The sequence below is a fragment of the Bicyclus anynana genome, chromosome 10, assembly GCF_947172395.1.
Source record: "Bicyclus anynana chromosome 10, ilBicAnyn1.1, whole genome shotgun sequence".
NCBI lineage: Eukaryota > Metazoa > Arthropoda > Insecta > Lepidoptera > Nymphalidae > Bicyclus > Bicyclus anynana.
Genome location: NC_069092.1, coordinates 13,577,833 through 13,600,046, shown reverse-complemented (window position 1 = coordinate 13,600,046; position 22,214 = coordinate 13,577,833). Strand labels below are relative to the sequence as shown.

General features: G+C 35.2%; 1 protein-coding gene across 1 annotated transcript in view; it reads right to left on the bottom strand.

Annotated features, from left to right (window-relative positions):
- The window catches only part of LOC112048003 (C3 and PZP-like alpha-2-macroglobulin domain-containing protein 8), a 242,446-nt gene extending 222,718 nt beyond the window's left edge, over positions 1–19,728 (bottom strand). Inside the window, exon 1 of the mRNA XM_052883732.1 lies at positions 19,536–19,728. The gene's annotated coding sequence lies outside the window, so the exon portion shown is untranslated. The remainder of the gene's footprint in view (positions 1–19,535) is intronic.
- Between the last annotated feature and the right edge of the window lie 2,486 nt (positions 19,729–22,214).

Below are 22,214 nucleotides of genomic sequence, written 5' to 3'. Positions count from 1 at the left end.
TGACTAAACTTAAAAAGAATTAAAAGCCTCTGACTACTTTAATGGATTGTTAAAAACAATTTCATTTATCTCTACCTCGTCTAGATTACACAAAGCCAATCAATAAAAGTGTCTGTTTCGGAAAAATCAGTATCCGTAAGATTAATGTAAATCTGACTTTATAATCAATAAGTACTTAATTAACTTATTATAATTTATATCATTTAGATGTTTGTTAAATAACGATAAATAAATAATTATTTAATAATTAAATAATTAATTATTTATATTAATTAAAACAAAAAGGGTAAAATCCCCTTACGATTTAAATTTAACTTTATAAAACGATTTCAATGATCCGAAATTTCAATTCAGTTATACTATAGATCCATCAGTAAAAGGGTCGGATTAAAAATAAATTGTAAGGACGTCCATTATGAATGAACAAATCACTGTTTATCATTAATTAATTATAATTTATAAGAAATATTGGACAGGGGTTAATTTAAATTACAAGTAACTGTAGGCGTATTTTTTAATTTTACCACTTTTAAGTGGGATCTCGTTTGGCTTTCGCCTAAGGGACTGGTTTGTTGGAAGTTTTTGGGAAAACAAAGAAGGAAAATTATTTTTTTCGCACCCAAAGGGTAAAAGGGTTTTGATAAAGGGAATATTCATTTAAAAAGTTAGCGGCAATGTATATTTTTCGTTATTTTCATGGAACTCGATGTGTATCGTCATAGATTAACATTTGTGAATAATATTTAGGGGATAAAATAACATGGAATATGAAAGAAATAATGTGTTTTCAACAGTATACCTCGTGTTTTAACTAACTCAATTGTAAAATTGTAGCGTAAGGAGACTTTTAGCCTTTAAAACTAGGATGAAAAACCATAAATTCCACGTAAATAAAGTCACTGGAAAGTAGGATTCTAATACCTACTTGAACAGTAAAACTTTTATCTTAATATCCTTCAACGTGTAACGCAAAAGTCGTTATTTCCACACCATTTACGTTGTTCCAGAACGATAATAGGAAACTAAACTTTATCATTTTATGACAAATCTTTTAAAGTTTGTGATGAAGAGTTGACTATAGAGCAAGAAAATATAAGAGAAATGCGACTTAAAAAGGCGTCGTTTCAGAAGTTATTGATGAATTATGGCGTTCTATATACGGATAATAATATTAAACATGGTTTGAATATGGGTTAGATAAAAATAAAATCATAGAAAGAAATAACTAAAAAAAGAAGAATTAAAAAACTATAATTCTTTAATTCGAAGATCCAAAAAAACGGTAAGGATAGAGAAAATACAAGTGATAGCAGGTAACGAATGGATAAGCAAAGCTAAGGACAGAGAAATCTGGACGATGAAGAAGGCTTTTACCCAAAAGGGGTTCCAATCAATGCAAGCAATGAAGACAACAATAGCAACTCTTCTAAATACATTAATTAAATTTATTTCAATTGATATTTACTATTTAAGTTAAGAAATTGTATGCATTATAATGTTTTAGTATGGAAATAAATCTATATAAATCATCTCTGTAGATTAACAAAGAAACTTTTATCTGCTTTAAACATGCCTAACCAGAAGTTAGTTTCGAAAATTCTAATATCGCCGTTTCACGTTTGCGACTTTGTCTTCATCCCTTATTGTACGTGAACATGTTATAATTAAGAGTTTTAACTCCTTCATTCGCAATCTCGTATTCTGAACACGTGTAAGTTCGTGTGAGGGCGTGCTATGTGAGAACGTGAGTAATTTCAAAGTGGAGAATCGTGTAGCATTAGGCCCTATAGCGTTTTCAGATCTATGGGATCGGCTGATTAAAATCTTCGAGGGATAATTGTGTATTGGCTTTTTTATTCACATACATTTTGGTAAATATAAGTATCATGATACTGCACGGTACGGTTTCAGACTAGCGTTTTTTTCCGCCAGTAGACGGGCATTTTAGCATACGCGCTTAGTCAGACTAGCGTTTTATACGCGCGTATGACGTCCCCGCTTTTGGAAGCGCTTACATGCGCTTCCAAAAACGGGGCGCGCCTTTTGGCATATGTTCAACTCGTACGAGCGTTGACGCGCTTCTAAGCTCGTTTAAGCGCGAGCCGCGAGAGACACCTCTCAGAGATACTGTCACTACACCATCGGTTCGAGCGAACACGCTGAAATACATTAGTGCATACCCCTTTACGTGAGTCCGGTTTTTCGAAGCACGTAATGTAGCGCGCGTGTAAGCGCGTATGCTGAAACGACCATTTTCGCGCTACATAATACGCTAGTCTGGAATGACTCTTATACACCTATTACATTTCACGCTAGTATGCAAGCTACCTCGCGTAAATGGGCATCATCATCATCATTAACAGTTTCTCTTCAGATTGCCTCTTTTCTGATTCGATCACGCTAATATGAATAGCTGGAAATACTCCAAGCAACGTCTGCAACGTTCATCCATTTATTGATATTGAAAACTATTAAAATGGAATGCATATTTATACATGTACGTATGTAAAATACGACAAGACTGCCTTTGCACACTATTGGTTCAGTTAAGGGATTTTTTGTCTTCTTTCGCCGTTCAATAAACGGTCAATCTGCGATCAGTCCTAAGACAATAATGTGTTACGTCATAGTCTTGTGGAGGCTCAATAGGAGTCGGCGCTCATTTGGTGCGTTTTGTCTTCAAATATCCAGGTATCCTCAAGGACATTTGAATTTTATATAAATAAATAAAATATATAGGTATTCTGAAAATATCCTCTAATATTAGTTATACCCTTTTGTTCCAGTGATCACCAAAGCGACATCAAAGCTACGTTTTACGTGCCTATGTGCACGTAAAACCGACCCAAATCGGTTTTCCGTCCCAATTAATCCATAACAATACAATAGGCTGAGAGCGTGATAATGATTTATCCTTACTTTGGACTACCGACGGCTTTGCGTAAACCCAAGCTTGCGTGTGTAAACACCACTTAACATTCAACAGCGCACTGCTATTGAAAATGTCTTAAATCCATGATGACAATGACAACATGACAGGACACAATCCTACTTCGTACTATTATAAACGCGAAAGTTTGTATGTTTGGATGTTTGTTACTCTTTAACACAACTCACTCACAACTAAGCAGTGATAGCCCAGTGGATATGACCTCTGCCTCCGATTCCGGAGGGTGTGGGTTCGAATCCGGTCCGGGGCATGCACCTCCAACTTTTCAGTTGTGTGCATTTTAAGAAATTAAATATCACGTGTCTCAATCGGTGAAGGAAAACATCGTGAGGAAACCTGTATACCAGAGAATTATCTTCATTGTCTGCGTGTGTGAAGTCTGCGAATCCGCATTGGGCCAGCGTGGTGGACTATTGGCCTAACCCCTCTCATTCTGAGAGGAGACTCGAGCTCAGCAGTGAGCCGAATATGGGTTGATGACGACTCACAACTACTGAACCGATTTGGCTGAAATTTGGTATGGAAAAAGATTTTACTCTGGATTAACACTCTTTGTCCCAAAAAAAATCTATGGTTTCCCGAGATTTGCAAATAACTGATGCTTTTGATGGTATGAATGTTTGTTACTCATTCACGCCGCGATTACTGAATCGAATCACCTGAAATTCAAAGTAGAGATAGTATTGATTAACGCATAGGCTACTTTTTATCTCTGAAAAATTCATGGTCCCCGAGGGATTTGTGAAAAACAAAATTCCACGCGGATAAAGTCGCGGGCGTCCGCTAGTTCGAAATATAAGGCTGGCTGCATTCACTTATTTTCCATATTCGTTTTCCGGAAACGGATTGCATGAAAACAATATAAAATACATTAAATGATGCACAGTCATGCACGTTTTTTTCCAATCGGAACAAATTCCGCGCGTACGTAACGAATGTAAACCCTTGCAATAATGTACATTCCAAATGAATACGAGTGTATGCGACCGTCCCTTAGGTATATTAGATGAAGTTCAAGGTGTCACCTAAAAAACCCAAGTTGTCATCAATTGTAAATGTCTGAGTCTTTAGATATAATTGAAATTCAGTATATTTCCTTTTTAATTTTTATAATATGTAGTTATAGATAGGTACGTAGTTTTAATATTATTGTAAAATTTTATAAAATCAATTACACCAATAAATGTCAAAAAAAAATTGTAAATTATAATACTGTCTATTTTTTCTTGCCGTTTTTTTCTCAGCAGAACCTGGCTTCCGAATCGGTGGTAGAATCTTTACAAATAGTCAACTGACGTGTCAAAAGTGCTTGTAAACTGAGCCTACTTGAAATAAATGAATTTTGAATTTTGAAATTTAATTGTGCAATGTTAATTTGTAATTACTGTTGTCTACATTGAAATCCTTACCTCTTAGACTAAAACATGTTGTATTTAGTATTAATTTCTATTAAAAGGTTTCCAAAGGCCGATTTAATCAAGGAGCGGAAGGGTCATATTCTACCGTGCGGTGTAAGGTTATCCTTGGCAGTTAAATGAAATCCAATGGAAATTTTCGCTTCACGCTTTCTGCTTCTAGGAAGCTTCTGAAAGTGATTGCTTAGCGCCTAATCAAATTATGATTCGGTTCGCTTATTTATCAGTAGACAAATTTTTGTTGAATTATCCAGGCAAGGGATATTAATGAGATCGGTTAGATAGTAAATATTTTAGCCTAATTCACATACCTACTTTCTGAAGCACATGGTATATATTACACTAGGTAGGTACGTTTAATGAAAGCATAACGTCATCGCGAAGCTGAAGTGGCAATGGGTGGGGCACATATTTCGAAGAGCCGATGGACATTGGGGTCCCAAGGTGCTGGAATGGCGACCTCGCACTAGAAAACGTAGTGTTGGTCGACCCCCCACCAGCTGGTGGACGGACGACATCAAGCGAGTCGCAGGCATTCGCTGGATGCAGGCGGCTCAAGATCGTGATGTTTAGAGTCCCTAAAAGGCCTATGTCCTGAAAGTCCAACGGCTGATATGATGATGATAACGCCAAAAATTTATCGGCGCTCGTATTCGAACCCTGGACCTTCCGGTTATAAAGAAACGCATTGCTAATTGTAAGAGGTCGTCATTGTGTACATGAGAAACTAAGCTAAAGTGGTCGTACATAATGAAGTAACTGCTAATACTGTCATGTGAAGGATAGCTCCTTACATGGATGAAACCACTCCAGTGTACAATCGAGTTCAGTGTTACACTGTGACGAATCGTTTTGAAGTGTACATCTAAACAATGTTAGACTACAAGCGTAACCAGTAACTAAAAAGGTGCCTAATGTACGAGTACCCCAAAAAACCGGAGAAGCTTTTTATGATAAAGCTTTTTCCATGAATTTACATTACGTAAATTCTCGATTGTAGTAGTTTACAGGAGGTTATTCATCATCATCATCACCTCTGACTAAGGATCAGGCCTTCGTCCTTTTAAGAGGGGGGATATGGAGCTTAGACTCACCACACTGCTCCAATGCAAGCAATCCAATGCAAATTGATAATGTTAAATTCATTAACAACCACTATCCGATGTTAATGATAATGATAATGAATAGAAAGAAAGAAAGAAGAAAGAAAATAAATTTATTCATATCTAAAAGTTACAGACAGTCGAAAAATACCTTATCCTTATGACAGCATGTCTGTCTGTAACCCTTAAAAAGAAAAAGGTATACAGCTCAGCATATGCCGTGCACTACATACAAGCATAATACACGGCGCTGATTTTCAGCTGAGATCCGTGTGACGTCACAGCTAATATGAATACATTCAAATAAACAAAGTTAAAATAAATAAATAATATAAAATAAATAAATAGAATAATGGCAGATGTTAACAGGGAGTATCAGGGATAAAACACTATGTCGATTAGACGGTAATCAAAAATGAAAATCGTAATCAAGCTTTTTGGTACTAGTCATGATGATCTACTCATGATTTGTTTTTCAGCCCTATACAATGGATGGACTAAAACAACCATATTCTTTATCGTTCCGAGTCCACCTCAAAATTGCATAATAAAAACTTCGTCTAATCTACATAAATAATTCCCAATAGCCCGCAATAATAACGTAGAGCTTCAAAGAAAAGCTTTCTTGCATCGAGATAGCAGAACAAAAAGGAAGCTCTTTAAAATAGCGTGGTATATTTTATATTAGAATTTATAGCGGAATTTCTACCTCAGTTGCTTTTAGAATTTTATATTTTTATCAACAGAAATTGAGAAAAGCAAAGTCAAAGAGCATCTTTCTTTAACTTATCTTATTGTATTATCTATACCTACATATCTAGCTAGCTAGTAAAGTTCTGTTTATACTCGTATATAAGCTGTAAGTACCTAAGGTTTTTTCTGCTAATTAGGCAATCTGTGTATTGTCCTATTATATCTCATTCATTCAATTATGTACTGTCAGTATATGCCTCACAAAGACTAGAAACTAGGTCTTGTAAAAGTGCGGCTAAGACTTTAGCAAGATAAGGCCGGGAGAAATGACACCAAGAGAGTCGTTAGTAGATGCTACAATTAGTTGACAAGTTACAGGTTAGTGGGTCGACCCTTTGCTACTTCGACCATAGGGATTCCTTTGTTACGTATTCAGGTACTATATTAGCTTCTTTTAATTGCGGATAGTCTTATATTTTTTTTATCTCATCTTATGTTAAGTGACGATGCAATGTAAGATGGAAGCGGGTTAACGGTTTACGCTACTCATAATATGCTAAGGGTTTCTACGCGCCATCGTACTGGAACGCCAAATTCAAACACTAGATTAATGAAGGAACGGATATCATAATCGATTCCATTTAGAGTCTCTTCGAAAAGAAGGGCAACTGACAATAACTCATAAGAGGTGTAATACTCACGCTAAATTTCGCTCAAACAAAAGCCGTACTGAACCTTGCGGCTTTAGGATAGGAGGCTTGGAGCATAGACCCATCATATCGCACCTCAGACCAATTATTGTATAGGACCTGTCTCGCTAGTCGTTACTTTTCTGTCAAAGTATATGATCAACGATCTAATGCGATTATAGAAACTGTCTCTATAGTATCGATGTTAAATAGTTGTAATCGTGTTCGTCGGTTAAAGAGCTCCGTAAAAATACCTTTCTGTGTAATTGAATTGTGTAAAAAACGGGCAAAAACTTCTAGCTTAGTATAAGATATATACCAAATCTAAGCTCGTTTTCTTCAGGAAATGACAGACAATTTTGTTCGTGACTATGAGTGCGATACAGGTCCTTCTATAATTGGTCTGAGTATCGCACTGTAGGTTGGCAGACTTACCATGAAAATATTTTGACAATGTAACGATCGCTATTAGAAGATTTCATAATTTACCAGCAGGCTAATTCACTATCTTTGACGTATGCTAGTTGACATATACGAAATTGAGATTCTATGTAACAAATGTCATCCAGTGCTTGCTGGTGGATATCACACCGTAGATAAATGACATTTTGTCAATTGATTTGATTGGATAGAAGCAGGCGTTACTTTGCGGAAGTTCATCATGATTATATAATGATTTATTTATTTTGCTATCGCGGATGATAGCAAAATAAATAAATCATTATATAATTGATTTGATGTTTATTTTAATAGGTTGACAATAAACGCCATAATAGTAAATAGGTTTGCAGAACTGTCTTAATGTGTTCTTAGAAACAGTTTTACACTATCCATTGGACTGATTAAAAAAGCATTATGTGGTTTTATGAAACAACAGTAAAAATTAAACTGTGGGTGCAACCATAACGGCCTTGACTGCTATGCCGAGCGCCTTTCACTTGATCCTTGCGCGGTCAGCTATATAATACGACAAGTGATATAGATGAACCCAGTACCTTAACCACGATCCTGATCCACAACCAAACACTAGACTAAAGAAGGAACAGATAACAGACATAATCGATTCCATTAAGAGCCTCTTTGAAAAGAACCGGCAGTAACTCATTAGAGGCGCAACACTCAAGCTATACTTCGCTCAAACAAAAGGCGAACAACCCCTGATCCAGCAAATTCGACGGTTATGTTACAGCACGGGAATAATACAGTACAAATGATGACCCAGATTAGGGTCCGTGTACGGAAACGCAGTAATTGTTTGCTATCTAGCGCCATTGTTAGCAAGACACGCTCCAAACTGCGGTGCAAGTAAAAGGCGACAAAATTAAAAATGAAAAAATGTTATTTTTCAAGTAAGGCAGCCAAATTGTTTCTTTTTATATGGAACTAGCTGACGCCGCGCGGTATCACCCGCGTGGTTCCTGTCCCCGTAAGAATATGGGGATAATATATAGCCTATAGCCTTCCTCGATAAATGGGCTATCTAACACTGAAAGAATTTTTCAAATCGGACCAGTAGTTCCTGAGATTAGCGCGTTCAATCAAACAAACAAACAAACAAACTCTTCAGCTTTATAATATTAGTATAGATAATGTTACAAGTTCCTCGATTACAGGTGGTATTAACATTCGTTATTTATGTTATTGTAGAGGGTAGGTATCAGTGTTGGTATAAATAAGAGGGTATTTGATGACTGGAGCACAGTAGTTTTTGAGGCAGCGTAGTACCGTCACGCTGCCAGTCGCATTAGTGATTTTATGCAATAATGTTTTGTGATATAATTATTTTTTATCATATTGTTTACCTTGTATTTATTGTAATTATTGGAAACTTCATTGACATCTCTTTAACTCGTATGAAGCGATTTGCTTCTTCGTTCGTTATACGTATGGCTAGGGTATGAAACTCTCTCCCGAAGTCAGTGCTTCCTAGTTTTTACAACCGGAGCAGTCGACACCTTTGACAAGAGAGTAACTGAATAGGCATCTTCTAGGCAAGCGCGTTTCACCTTCGGTTGGTTTAAAACACATTTACCCATGCGTAAGGTGACCCAAAAGCTGGCTCTTATTTGGCCCAAAGGTTATTTGGCTCTTATAAGCCTTGCCATCCAGAGAGGTAATAATGCCAACGTATTGCGTACCTTGCCTCTGGGTGAACAATTAGATGGTATGAATTTCTTATAATTATTTTATTTAGTACACATTTCATTAATGCATTTTATTTCCAACCTTTTTTTTTTATTCTTTACAAGTTAGCCCTTGACTACAATCTCACCTGATAGTAAGTGATGATGCTGTCTAAGATGGAAGCGGACTAACTCGTTAGGAGGAGGATGAAAAACCACACCCCTTTTCGGTTTGTACACGACATCTTACCGGAACGCTAAATCGCTTGGCGGTACGTCTTTGTCGGTAGGGTGGTAACTAGCCACGGCCGAAGCCTCCCACCAGCCAGACCTGGACCAATTAAGAAAATCTCAATCGGCCCAGCCGGGGATCGAACCCAGGCCCTCCGTTTTGTAAATCCACCGCGCATACCACTGCGCCACGGAGGCCGTCTTTGAACTCATTGAGAGAAACAATAACATAATAATATACATAAAGCAATATGAAAGTCCCCTAACATCAGATCATATTTCCCAATAAGTAGGCTTATATTGACAAGTACCACTGGGAAATAATTTAGTGGCGCTCGAAACCGCCCGCGATTTTTGTGCTCAGTACATTGCGTATTCCCTTCATCCGCTTTTGTGTCCTTAAAAAAGATTAATTAAGTGCTTTTGTTCCCTTTGAGGGCCGTTCCTAAGTCGTGGCTGAGGTTTTATGTTGGCCATTTTCTTTGTTGGAATAATGTAATTGTAAACACTTAAGTATTCTGTAGCTATGATGTAATATTGAGAAGTTTTTTTGTAATAATTCACTATTAAGAGCCTATTTTAGTTGATCTGGCCTATTATTTCATAGGAGAGGGTGAATAGAGCTGGAATTTATCATATAATTATAATCTTGTTATGTATTCTAATCTTTTTCTTTTGAGTACAAATTATTAAAATTCGTTTAAAGAACATTTTACTGTTAGTTCTTTCAATATAATACGAATAGGTATTTAAAAAAAAAACTTTTTGTTGGTTATTATTTTAAAAAATAATATTTAATGCAGGTAGGTATACCTGTGTATAATTAAATTTATCATACACATTATTATTACCTCTTTGAATATCATATCTACATTTTCTGAATAATATTATCATTCGCTAGTAGACGCCACTCAGTTTCCCTTCGCGTAAGAATACGGGGATAAAATGTGGCCTATAGCCTTCCTCGATAAATGGGCTATCTAACACTGAAATAATTTTTAAATCGCACCAGTAGTTCCTGAGATTAGCGCGTTCAATCAAACAAACAAACTCTTCAGCTTTATAATATTAGTATGGATAGTATAGATAAAAACTAATTGAACTAGTAAATCCTCCTAAAACGGAAATTTAATACACAAAACAGAATTAAACAATGTTCATAAAGAAAAACCATACCGATATTCCGTTGGAAAACATCACGCGAAACCGAAAGCTTTTCCCACATAAAATAAATATTTTCAAAAAAGCCTTTAAAAATTTCGCAGCATACCCAAAAAGCTTTAACTCATTTAATACCTATGTTGGCGTTATGAAAACAGAATGGGGAATTTATTTCATTATATTATCACAGCTAACGCAAGGGCCTTTAAAACGGAATATTTTAGGCTTCCGAGAGATCCTACTTGAACTTTTCAACTTTCCAACAATTAATTCAAATAATTTGCGGATTTTTTACGGACTTCCAAATTTTTTTTCGTTACGTTTTTGTTTATTTGTGTTATTATTGTCCGTCGACCGTTTTGTGTGATTTTTTATGAAGGATATTATTTCTGAGGTGGTTTCTGAATTTTGCTTTCCTTTCAGAATAGAGGGTAGAACCCTCGTTTAGAGCTTTAGTTTTGAGTATGTGAATTAATATTTTACTATCAGCTTACAATAGTTAAAATAAATTATATATTTATTTTATAAAGAAATTATGAGTTCACGATGAGTTTGAACAACTTTGTGCCATCTTTAAATATGTTTAGCTAATTCAAAAACCTTCTTTTACCTAAGTTTGGACATCTCAGCAAAGGTACAGTCTCAGTAGCACAGCCACGTGGTCAACATACTGGATCATTTTGGTCTACTACAGTTGTAGTAGTAGTACAATGGAAGCAAAGGTTTTCCGAACACTCAACGAGGAAAAGGGAATTGTACTTGTTCATAAGACTTAGAAAAATAATAAGTATAATAAATTAGGTAAATAAATTTCAGAATTTACATAACAAACATATAATATTTTAATTTATATATGCCGTAACTCTTTATATGTTGTAAATATAAAATACATCTGCATTTTTATAAATAACGTTATCAAATGAATGTATTTTGAAACAATAGACGATAATTATGTTCATTAGTGAGTAATATAAAATAGTTCCATAATTTCATTAAATTTTCACGTTATTTCCATCGCATATTATTTTAAATTGGTTTATGTATTATAACGCTATAATATAACTAAGAATGATAGGATCCATTGTATCTACGGGTCTAGGCTTTATAAAATCAGGGTAACGACAAAATTAATAAATCAAATCAAAACAAAATTCATTTATTTCAATCACGCTTAAATTAGTACTTTGAAACGTCAGGTAATAATATTATTAGATAATGTTAATGGTTGACAATAATTAGTTGAAATCTTAAAATTAAAATTACCAGGTATAATAAATAGGGGTAGATTAGGGGTAGCGTTGGGATAGAGTCAGGGTAGGGTAGGGGTAGGGCAGGGGTCAAAGCGAAAGTTGGCCGGGTCCGTTAGTACAATTATAGTTATCAGTGTAGTCTAATAAGAAATCTAATTTCAAAACAAGGTAAATACGAACTTATTAATAACTTATTGACACAATCTACAATACAAAAGTATAGGTGATTATAATGATTTTATAGTTGATTATAATGATATATAGTTCTTAAATCTCTTAACGCATTGGGTTTTAATGTGGTTTTCATCAATAGCAATATGATATATACCACGTTGCATCGACTGGTGACAGGTCTGGCTCATTTTTTGTGCAAAGAATCAGCATAGTTTTCTAGCGTGGAAATGCAGCCAGTATTCTTGCTACCATTCCACGTGGACATTATTATATAGTTATTAGAATCATCATTATCAACCCATATTTGGCTCACTGCTGAGCTCGAGTCTCCTCTCAGAATGAGAGGGGTTAGGCTAATAGTCCACCACGTTGGCCCAATGCGGATTGGCAGACTTCACACACGCAGAGAATTGAGAAAATTCTCTGGTATGCAGGTTTCCTCACGACGTTTTCCTTCACCGGTTGAGACACGTAATATTTAATTTCTTAAAATGCACACAACTGAAAAGTTGGAGGTGCATGCCCCGGACCGGATTCGAACCCACACCCTCCGGAATCGGAGGCAGAGGTCGTATCTACTGGACTATCACGGCTCTGTTAGTTGTAAGAATAAGTTAGTTTAACTTCCTTATTGTATTTTATCTAAATAAAAAAAATATGGCAATATATTATGTATATAAAAACAAAGCATACTGTTTCGGGCGTTTGCTAGTTCGGTATAAAATTTAGTTTACACTAACTAAGTACACATCATTATTATTCTAAATGGGTAAGGAAAGGAAAACAAAACTTACAAACTTACTTAGGGTCAGACCAAACAAAGGCCTTTCTTACAACTTCTATCTTTATCGGTGGAAGTTTGTTTCCGGACGATCGTGAATTTTTTACTTTGGGTCAAAAGACTTACGCCCAGGGAGTCGGGTTTTAATAAAAGATTTGCTACACATTTTTACTTAGAGCTTCATATAGTTCTATTTCCTGTTAGCTAATACATTTTAGTTAATAAACATTCAGATATATTTATTTCAAGTTCAAGTAAGTTTCTTTAGCTTTTTTTACACGCCCTTTTAAAAAGTATCGGCGATAAAATCAAGAGTTGTTTTTTTTTTTTTTTATTCTTTACAAGTTAGCCCTTGACTACAATTTCACCTGATGGTAAGTGATGATGCAATCTAAGATGGAAGCGGGCTAAATTGTTAGGAAGAGGATGAAAATCCACACCCCTTTCGGTTTCTACACGGCATCGTACCGGAACGCTAAATCGCTTGGCGGTACGTCTTTGCCGGTAGGGTTGTAACTAACCACGGCCGAAGCCTCCCACCAGCCGGACCTGGACAAATTAAGAAAATCTCAATCTGCCCAGCCGGGGATCGAACCCAGGACCTCCGTCTTGTAAATCCACCGCGCATACCACTGCGCCACGGAGGCCGTCAAGAGTTGTTCTTTTCAAAACATCAATGTTATCGTTTTCAGAAAAACACTAATATACGAGTAAGCATTTGATAATTTAAAAGCATATTTGTCATGAAATATATTAATAAATTTAATAAAACTTACATGTTATAAAACTTACTTAACTGATGCGTGATAGCCCAGTGGATATGACAAAATGATATGATCCGGTCCGGGGCATGCACATCTAACTTTTCAGTTATGTACATTTTATGAAATTAAATATCACTTGTCCCAAACGGTGAAGGAAAAACATCGTGAGGAAACCTGCATACCTGAGAATTTTCTCAATTCTCTATGTGTGAACATCTCTCATTCTGAGAGAAGACTCGCGCTCATAGTGAGCCGAATATGGGTTGATAATGATGATGATGAACTATAAAATTATTTGTAGTTTACTGTAACTATTGTAATATATTTGTATTATAATATGGTATTTTATTATAATTTCAATTGAAATAACTAACAAAAAATGTAATAAAATACGTACCCAAGATAAAGTACATTACAAGAGAAACGATCCGAACCAACAATGTAGGCTCTCAAATAAATTCCCTCATGGCCTGAAATATATGTAATACCGCCATAGGAATATGAAAGCCGGATATATTAGACAAACAAGTCGTTAAGAATATATTTTCCTTTATTGAGACTCTTTATACAAGAACAGACAGTTCGTATGAAATAAGAAACGTTGGGAGTGCTACAAAAACAATTTTCTCTCGAGATATGACCTTCCGTATATATTTTCTTTTGTTTTTCTCCAAATGATCACGCAACTTGCCCTGATTACGTAAACTTGCGGTGTACCAAAAATATGTTATTGTAATGAAATATGATACTAACGTAAAAAATACTGACATAGAACTGTTAGGTACGTTAGAATGCTAGTCTTTATTACATAAATAATTTAGAAGATCGGACTAATTTACCTAGTGACGTCTGATTTGAGACGTTTGAGCTGGTGTTTCTTTAGCTCCTCTGCAGATCACAAACTAAACTGTGAATAACATGATTACAGCTTAAAAGTAGTATTAATATTTTTTTAACAGCCTTTGCTTTAAATATTGTGACAGCGCAGTAACACAGAATACTACATGGTACAAAAGTGAGGACGAGATCACGGAACTCAATTAATTATAATCACTTAGAAATATAATATTATGATTATAAAAAAAAGAATTGATAAAATAAATAAGCATAAGTTTAAAAATTTCTAGATGCATTAAAATTACGTTGACAATTGAAGAAAACTGCATTATAGCTATTGATTATTTACCAATAATTTAATATTCTACAGAACTGATTTTGAAAATTCTTCTACCCGGAGGAAAGCCACGTTATTTTTGAATGTTTATTGAATGTTGGCTATGTTTATTAAATGTTGGCTATGTTTATTAAATGTTGGCTATGTTTATTCTTGTGCTTATTCTTACGGGAGCGGAAACTACGTGGTGGAACCCGAGGGGCATTGGATAAAATAATCCTACTAACATTATAAACGCGAAAGTTTGTATGGATGTTTGACTGTTTGTTTGGATGTTTGTTACTCTTTAACGCCGCTACTACTGAAGCGATTTGACTGAAATTTGTAATGGAAATAGATTTCACTCTGGATTAACACATAGGCTACATTTTATCCCGATAAAATCCATATTTTCCTGAGATTTGCTAATGATTTTGATGATATGAATGTTTGTTACTCTTTCACGCCTCGACTACTGAAGCAAATTAGCTGAAATTTGGATAAAAAATAGTATTAAGATATATTATAGCATGGATTAACACATAAGCTACTTTTTATCCCGGAAAATCCATGGTTCCCGAGGGATTTGTGAAAAACTAAATTCCACGCGGACGAAGTCGCGGGCGTCCACTAGTATTGGAATATTTCCGATTATTTATATTCAGTGAAAATACGAAGTTTGTATTTTCATTTTATTTTGGATGTTAATCCAGATGAAATAATAAAAAATTTTAATAAAAAAAATTCAACCGACTTCCAACTCAAAAATTAACCTAAACTAAAAAGCAAAAAATAACATCTTACCTATGTGCTACCTTCTGATCAGTTTGAAGGCGGTGCCAAGCCAGTGATGTTTTAATTTAAGCCGTTTAAATTACAAAATTTCTGTGGTTCTATCAGAAACGGCTTTAATTAAAACATTACACTAGATTGGCACCGCCTTCAAACTGATCAGAAGATAGCACATAGGTAAGATGTTATTTTTTGCTTTTTAGTTTAGGTTAATTTTTGAGTTGGAAGTCGGTTGAATTTTTTTTATTAAAATTTTTATTTTTTAATTTTTAGTGTTAGTAACACCTACTGAGTGTGAACAAAAATTAATAATCAATTAGTTGAAACGTTATTTTTTTATAATAAGTATCTAAGTCCTACAATCCCAATTTTAAAAATACTACCTTAACTCATATACAAAATTTTACTCCCCCTTTATCTACACGTAATATGAATATTCAGAAAAACGTGAAAGGTGACTGTCCTCCGTCTTCATCACCAGACCCCCTATGCAGTCACAATCCATATAGTTGGATAGTTCTCATCAATATAAAATTAAATCAAGTCTAAACACAAGGTAGCTACTGTGAACCGTCGAGGAGTTCCCTTAACTCTCCTTCATCTTCGTCACCAGACCCCTAATACAGTCACAACCTATCCAGGTGGAAAGTTCTCATCAATACAAAATTATCAAGTCAAAACACAAGGTAGCTACTGTGAACCGCCGAAGAGTTCCCTTAACTATCCTTCGTCTTCATCACCAGACCCCTAATACAGTCACAACCCATCTAGGTGGAAAGTTCTCATCAATACAAATTTATCAAGTCCAAACACAAGTTAGCTACTGCGAACCGTTGAGGAGTTCTCTTAACTGTCCTTCGTCTTCATCATCAGACCCTTAATACAGTCACAACCCATCTAGGTGGAAAGTTCTCATCAATACAAATAAATCAAGCCCAAACAAAAGGTACCTGCCGTAAATCGTTGACGAGTTCCATCGTCTGTGTATCGGCTCCATCATCAGACCAACTCCAGACCTTCATAAAATTGTAATGGTTTAAAATACCTTATGGAAACACTAACAAACGCACTAGCCGTCCCTACAATTTTCGAAAGTTCCCCTCGATTTCTCCAGGATGCCATCATCAGATCCTGACATGAAAAAAATGGGACCACCCTGGAATCAAACCCTTCAAAACAAAAAAAGAATTTTCAAAATCGGTCCATAAATGACGGAATTATCGCTGGACATACATAAAAAAAAAAAAAAAAAAAAAAAAAAAAAAAAAAAAACATACATACAGTCGAACGTAGAACCTCCTCCTTTTTGGAAGTCGGTTAAAAATTAAATTAAAAACTCTTAATAAGGTATATTTATACGCATAATATAGACAAGACATTGATAATATAAGTTACGAATCATTTATACAAAAAATACCCAACGCTTTAACTACATGGATGACAGAGTTTTAACACAATTGTAAAAAAAAAAGTTACCTTTCTTTCATATAAGAAGCGCTAAGAAGTCGGCTAATCATAAAAATAATACACGTTATTTGTTCCTAAGATTGTTATTAAAACGACTTAAATTAAAACAACCCAGATTAAAACAGAGAAATTCTGTATAAAGAAGTCTTTTCTAAACAGAATCCACATTTGCAAAATTAAATTCACCCCAACGGTATCTCCCTCGCGGTACATTCCAGCATAAAATACACTTTATTATAAAACTACATTCCGTGAGCAAATAGAATCTACCTTGACCCTTTTAAAGCATTTCGGGGAACAAACATTCACGGAATACATGTTTTAAATTTTTTAACCATTTTCTGCATTTTCTTTCATCACTCATGCAAATATTTAACAAAAGACTCATCCCGAGAGAGTCAAGGCAATTTCGGATAGAATCCACGAATGCGAAATATTACATAGTTTTTATGTCAAAATGAAATTGATTTATTTTTAAATGAATATGTAAATGACGAAGACGAAGTCTTCTTAAAAACGAAGTCATCAGGAAAAGAACCCAAGCTAAAGATGCTGCTCGACATGTTCTCCGCCTTAAATGGAAATGGGCAGGCCACATACAAAGAACATCAGACGATAGATGGTCCCAAATTGTTACAAACTGGTACCCACGAGACTCAAAACGCAAACGGGGTAGATTAAGAAGGTGGAGTGACGATATAGTCAGGGTTGCAGGTAAAACATGGCAACGAACAGCCAGAGACAGAATACAATGGCTACAATTGGAGGAGGCTTTCACTGCTTTATGCAGTCCTTACAAAAAAGAATAATTAAATGAAAAATTAACATTACTAACATAATATATAAAAATTAGATAATATCAACTAACCTACTAACAATCTATAAAACTTGTAAACCTTAATAATAATTTTCAAAAAAATGTCTGTAATTGTAAGGAAATAAAGCTATTTTTATTTTTTATTTTATTTTATGTAAATGACGATAATATCTTACCCATTACGTCTATATGTCTGTACAGTTAGCCAAATTATTCTATACTCGTCTGTATTACTATACAAATTGTGGAGTACATAATTATTATTAACGCGCATCATTTAAAAATGGCTAGGCCGATTGTTATGATTTTTTATCCGTGTGATAGTCTCTCCATGAAAAATTGGGATGCTTCAAAATCCTATCCTTATGTAAGTGCTTCCAAGCCCATATCGTAATAAGATTAAGAAAAATTAAATGGTTGAATAAGCGTTATATTCAGAATATATAACCCCTAAATCTATACACACCCTCCCAGTAAGTATTATAATCCCCAAAACCAATATTAATCTATTATATAAAAATAAGTCGGGTTTTCCTTCCTGACGCTATAACTCCAGAACGCAAGAACCGATTTCCACGGTTTTGCATTCGTTGGAAAGGTCTCGGACTCCGTGAGGTTTATAGCAAAGAAAATTCAGGAAAAATTTCAACGTAAGGTAGGGGTAGAGTAGTGGTAGAGTAGTGGTAGAGTAGGGGTAGGGTAGGGGTAGGGTAGGGGTAGGTTAGGGGTTGGGTAGGGTTGGGGTAGGGTAGGAGTAGGGTAGCCGAAGCCTTTCACCCGCCAGACCTGAACCAATTAAGAAAACCTCAATCTATCCAGCCGGGGATCGAACCCAGAACCTCCGTCATATAGTCCACCACTTGGCCGTGGAGGACGTCAAACAATGTTTTCATAGTAGTAGTAAAATTGGGGTAAACTTAAAATTAAAGCTATCAGGACTCCAAACACATCTTCATATTCTGAGAAGAAGCAAACAAATACTCAGCATCTCCTTATAGTTTCTTCTGTTATCGTTTCATTCTAACAGTTTTTTTTAATAATATCATAATATTATTTTAAACTCAATTACCCAGTGATACAGAACAATTTACTCCCAAATTTCTTTTAACGTGTTGAATTTACTAATTAAAATATTTTCACAATTTAAAACGCGTGTTAATTATGATAAATAATATAATATTATTTTCACGTAAATATAATTCAATGAGCACTACAGTTCATTAATTAATTTATACACGCAATTGAAATGATTTTCAAGTTAATTTTGAAATGGAAGGAAATTAATGCAAAATTTTAATTCATACCGCAAAGTAAAACAAACGAAATATAAAATAATTTACGCAACATACAAACTCCTGCACGATAAAACAACTTGACCGTGAATTTTTAATTACATTCGTTCGTTCATTTCTCATTCATGTGAATAATTTAGAAATGTTTAACTAGGTCTTATGGGTGAACTTCAACAGGCCCTTTAAAGTCTTCATTTCCATGGAATTATTTAAACTAGAACTTTTTAAAAAGAAATCGCGTTCATTTAAGATTTCAATAATGCCACCGATACCACGCAATTTTTGGTACCGGAAAATTCACCCTAGTTTTATTATTTTACAAAACTAATTAATAAACTTTGAGTTTTGCATATATAACATTAGTTGCGAATACATAAATAACTAAAACGATATTTTTTCTCTGAATCGTAAATGATTTATGTTTTTTTCTTACTTTAACTTACTGGAGTTTACTCCATGAAAACAAAAACATTGACAGTCACTTAAAAGCATAAATACTAGTTAAGAAAAATATTATTGAAAAATCTAAATCTAAGCGTCTGAAATTGTTTCAAATAATTAAATTTTATGTTATAATTTTGTCTACTTGCTTCAATACGTTCAATAGAATTATAACCTCTTGAAGCCTCTTCTTATATTAATCGATTTCTTAAACAAAACAAATATTTGATAACACTCACCTTAAGAAACCGCGATGTACAGTTCACAATCACTAAAAAAACAAGCACTATTGAACTACAGTTTCATAATTGCTAAATGTCATAATTTTTATTTGATAATACGCTAAATACGCGAATGCTAATTCGTATCAGGCGGGGCTAAATCGTGTCAAGGTCTCTGGATGCGCTACGGCGTAGACGTCCGCTCCGTAGCCGGTCTACCGTACGACAGCCTCACGTTGCTACGAGCTACGCGGGGATCCGAGGCCAATCGAAGCGATGCTGTGTCGCAAGGACTGTGCTCTACATCAATGGAGAGAATGCGTATGTTGCGTAACTTTAATCTGAAGTAAGTTGTACAATAATTCTGAAAAAAGTTCGACTAATATAATACAAGACGATCTGAACTGGTAAATATCATTATCATCATCAGAAGTCAACTTAAAATGGTCACATTAATAAAACACAATATTTTAAATCAACTCCATAATTCAAATCGGATAACTCTCTAACTTAGAGTTCAAAACTTGGGTGTCATTTTAAGGTTTAAAAAATTTTGAAACTTGTTTCTTTTTTGTTTCTAAAATTCATGTTCTAAAATAAAAAACACGAACGAAAAACATTTTAACTTTACCTGTGTAAATTAAATTCTTGTTAATTTAATTATTTACTATTTTTATTGAGTTATTTTGTGAATAAATATGTGACGAAGAAATAGACCGAAGTTATGCGGTATATATATTTTAAGATTATTTTAGTTGAAATTATAATAGAGCATACTCTAGTTCAGTAGCCTTTATAATCATAGGAAGGAGATAACAGGCCAAGTTGGGCAATACTGCTCCTGCGAGGAAGCGGGATGGAAGATGCCACACTTTGGTCGAAAGTAGTAGGTACATTATGAAGGTAAAGTTTTTTTTAATTATTTATATATCGAGTTCATGACATTTAAAATTACTCCTTACTTTATTATGCTACTATTATTACTCCTTACCTACCTTATCAGCCGATAGACGTCCACTGCTGGACATAGGTCTCTTGCATGGACCTCCAAGCACAACGAGCCAACACTACGCTTTCCGGTGCGGGGTCGCCATTCCAGCACGTTGGGACCCCAACGTCCATCGTCTCTTCGAATTATGTGGCCTGCCCATTGCCACTTTAGCTTTGCGACTCGCTGAGCTATGTAAGTGACTTGGGTTCGTCTGCGGATCTCCTCATTTTTGATTCGATCACGCAGAGAAATCCCAAGCATAGCTCGCTCCACCGCCCGTTGAGTGACTTTGAGCCTTCTAATAAGGCCCATAGTCAGCGACCAAGTCTTAGATCCGTAGGTCATTAATGTAACTATTGTTAAGTTAGTTTTGATTTTGCATTGCCCAGAATTCGAACCTAGGACTTCGTGATCTCGTTCGTTTGTTATCAACCCATATTCGGCTCACTGCTGAAAAAAATTAAAAAATATCTAACCTAACCTAACCTAACCATTGGTTTCTGAGCCACGTTCCGGTTCTTAGGAGTATGTATGGAGTTCGCAATCTTTCGACAGTTCACAATCTTTCGACAGATCACAATCTTTCGAGAGTTCACGATCTTTCGACAGTTTTCAATCTTTCGGTGGCTAGTTACCAACCTACCGACAAAGACGTGTAGAAACCGAAAGAGGTGTGGATTTTCATCCTCCTCCTAACAAGTTAGCCCGCTTCCATTTTAGATTGCACCATCACTTGCCATCAAGTGAGATTGTAATCAAGAGATAACTTGTAAAGAATAAAAAAAATAGCAGGTCCGAGCTGGGAATCGAACCCAGGACCTCTATGTTGAGTCACACAGTATTACCAACTGCGCCAGGTCGTCGAAGAACTTAATCAATGTTTTATTACAAAGTGTATAAGTTCAAACTTTGCAATGGCGAGTCTAAAATGCCTGGGGAGTACACTTAACCCTACGAAGGATTTCTGAAAGAGGTACAAGTTTATTCACCTCATACTGAAATCAAAATCAACTTTATATTTAAACTAGCCGACGCCCCGCGGTGTCACCCGCGTAGTTTTCATTCCCATGAGAATACGAGGATAGAAATATAAATAATATACTAAATATATCCTATATTGGATAGCCTATGACACTTACAAATAACGTGACTTTTTAGTGGCAAAAGAATTTTCGAAATCCGATCTGTAGATCCAGAGATTCTTCCCTACAACACCACAAACTTTATCTCTATAAAATATCATAGACTAGCAGACGCCCGCGACTTCGTTCTCCCTTAGACCTCCTTCATCCGGCCCTGTCGCAAAATTCGATCTTGTCCGACATCTACTAGCTGTAAGTTACCTCTTTACCAAATTTCATCAAGCGGTTTTCGATAAATTTCGTAATGAGTCATGACTCATCAGTGACCTTTTCCTTGCAAAGATCTTATACTGTTAGATATGTTACTAACGCGTCGAAACTGAGTCGAACAAAAGCTAATTGTCTTAATTGCATTTAGTCGCATAGTAAACAAAGAAAGTTATTTTCCATCGGACCTAGTTCCTGAGATTCAACCAAACAAAACAAACAAACTCTTCAGCTTTATATATTAGTATAGAGTATAGAAGATTAATATTTTAACTGACTATTAAAATGGAGGATATAAGTGTTATTCGAACATAGTAAGTACGAGTATATATTTTCCAAATTCATTAATTAGCTTTG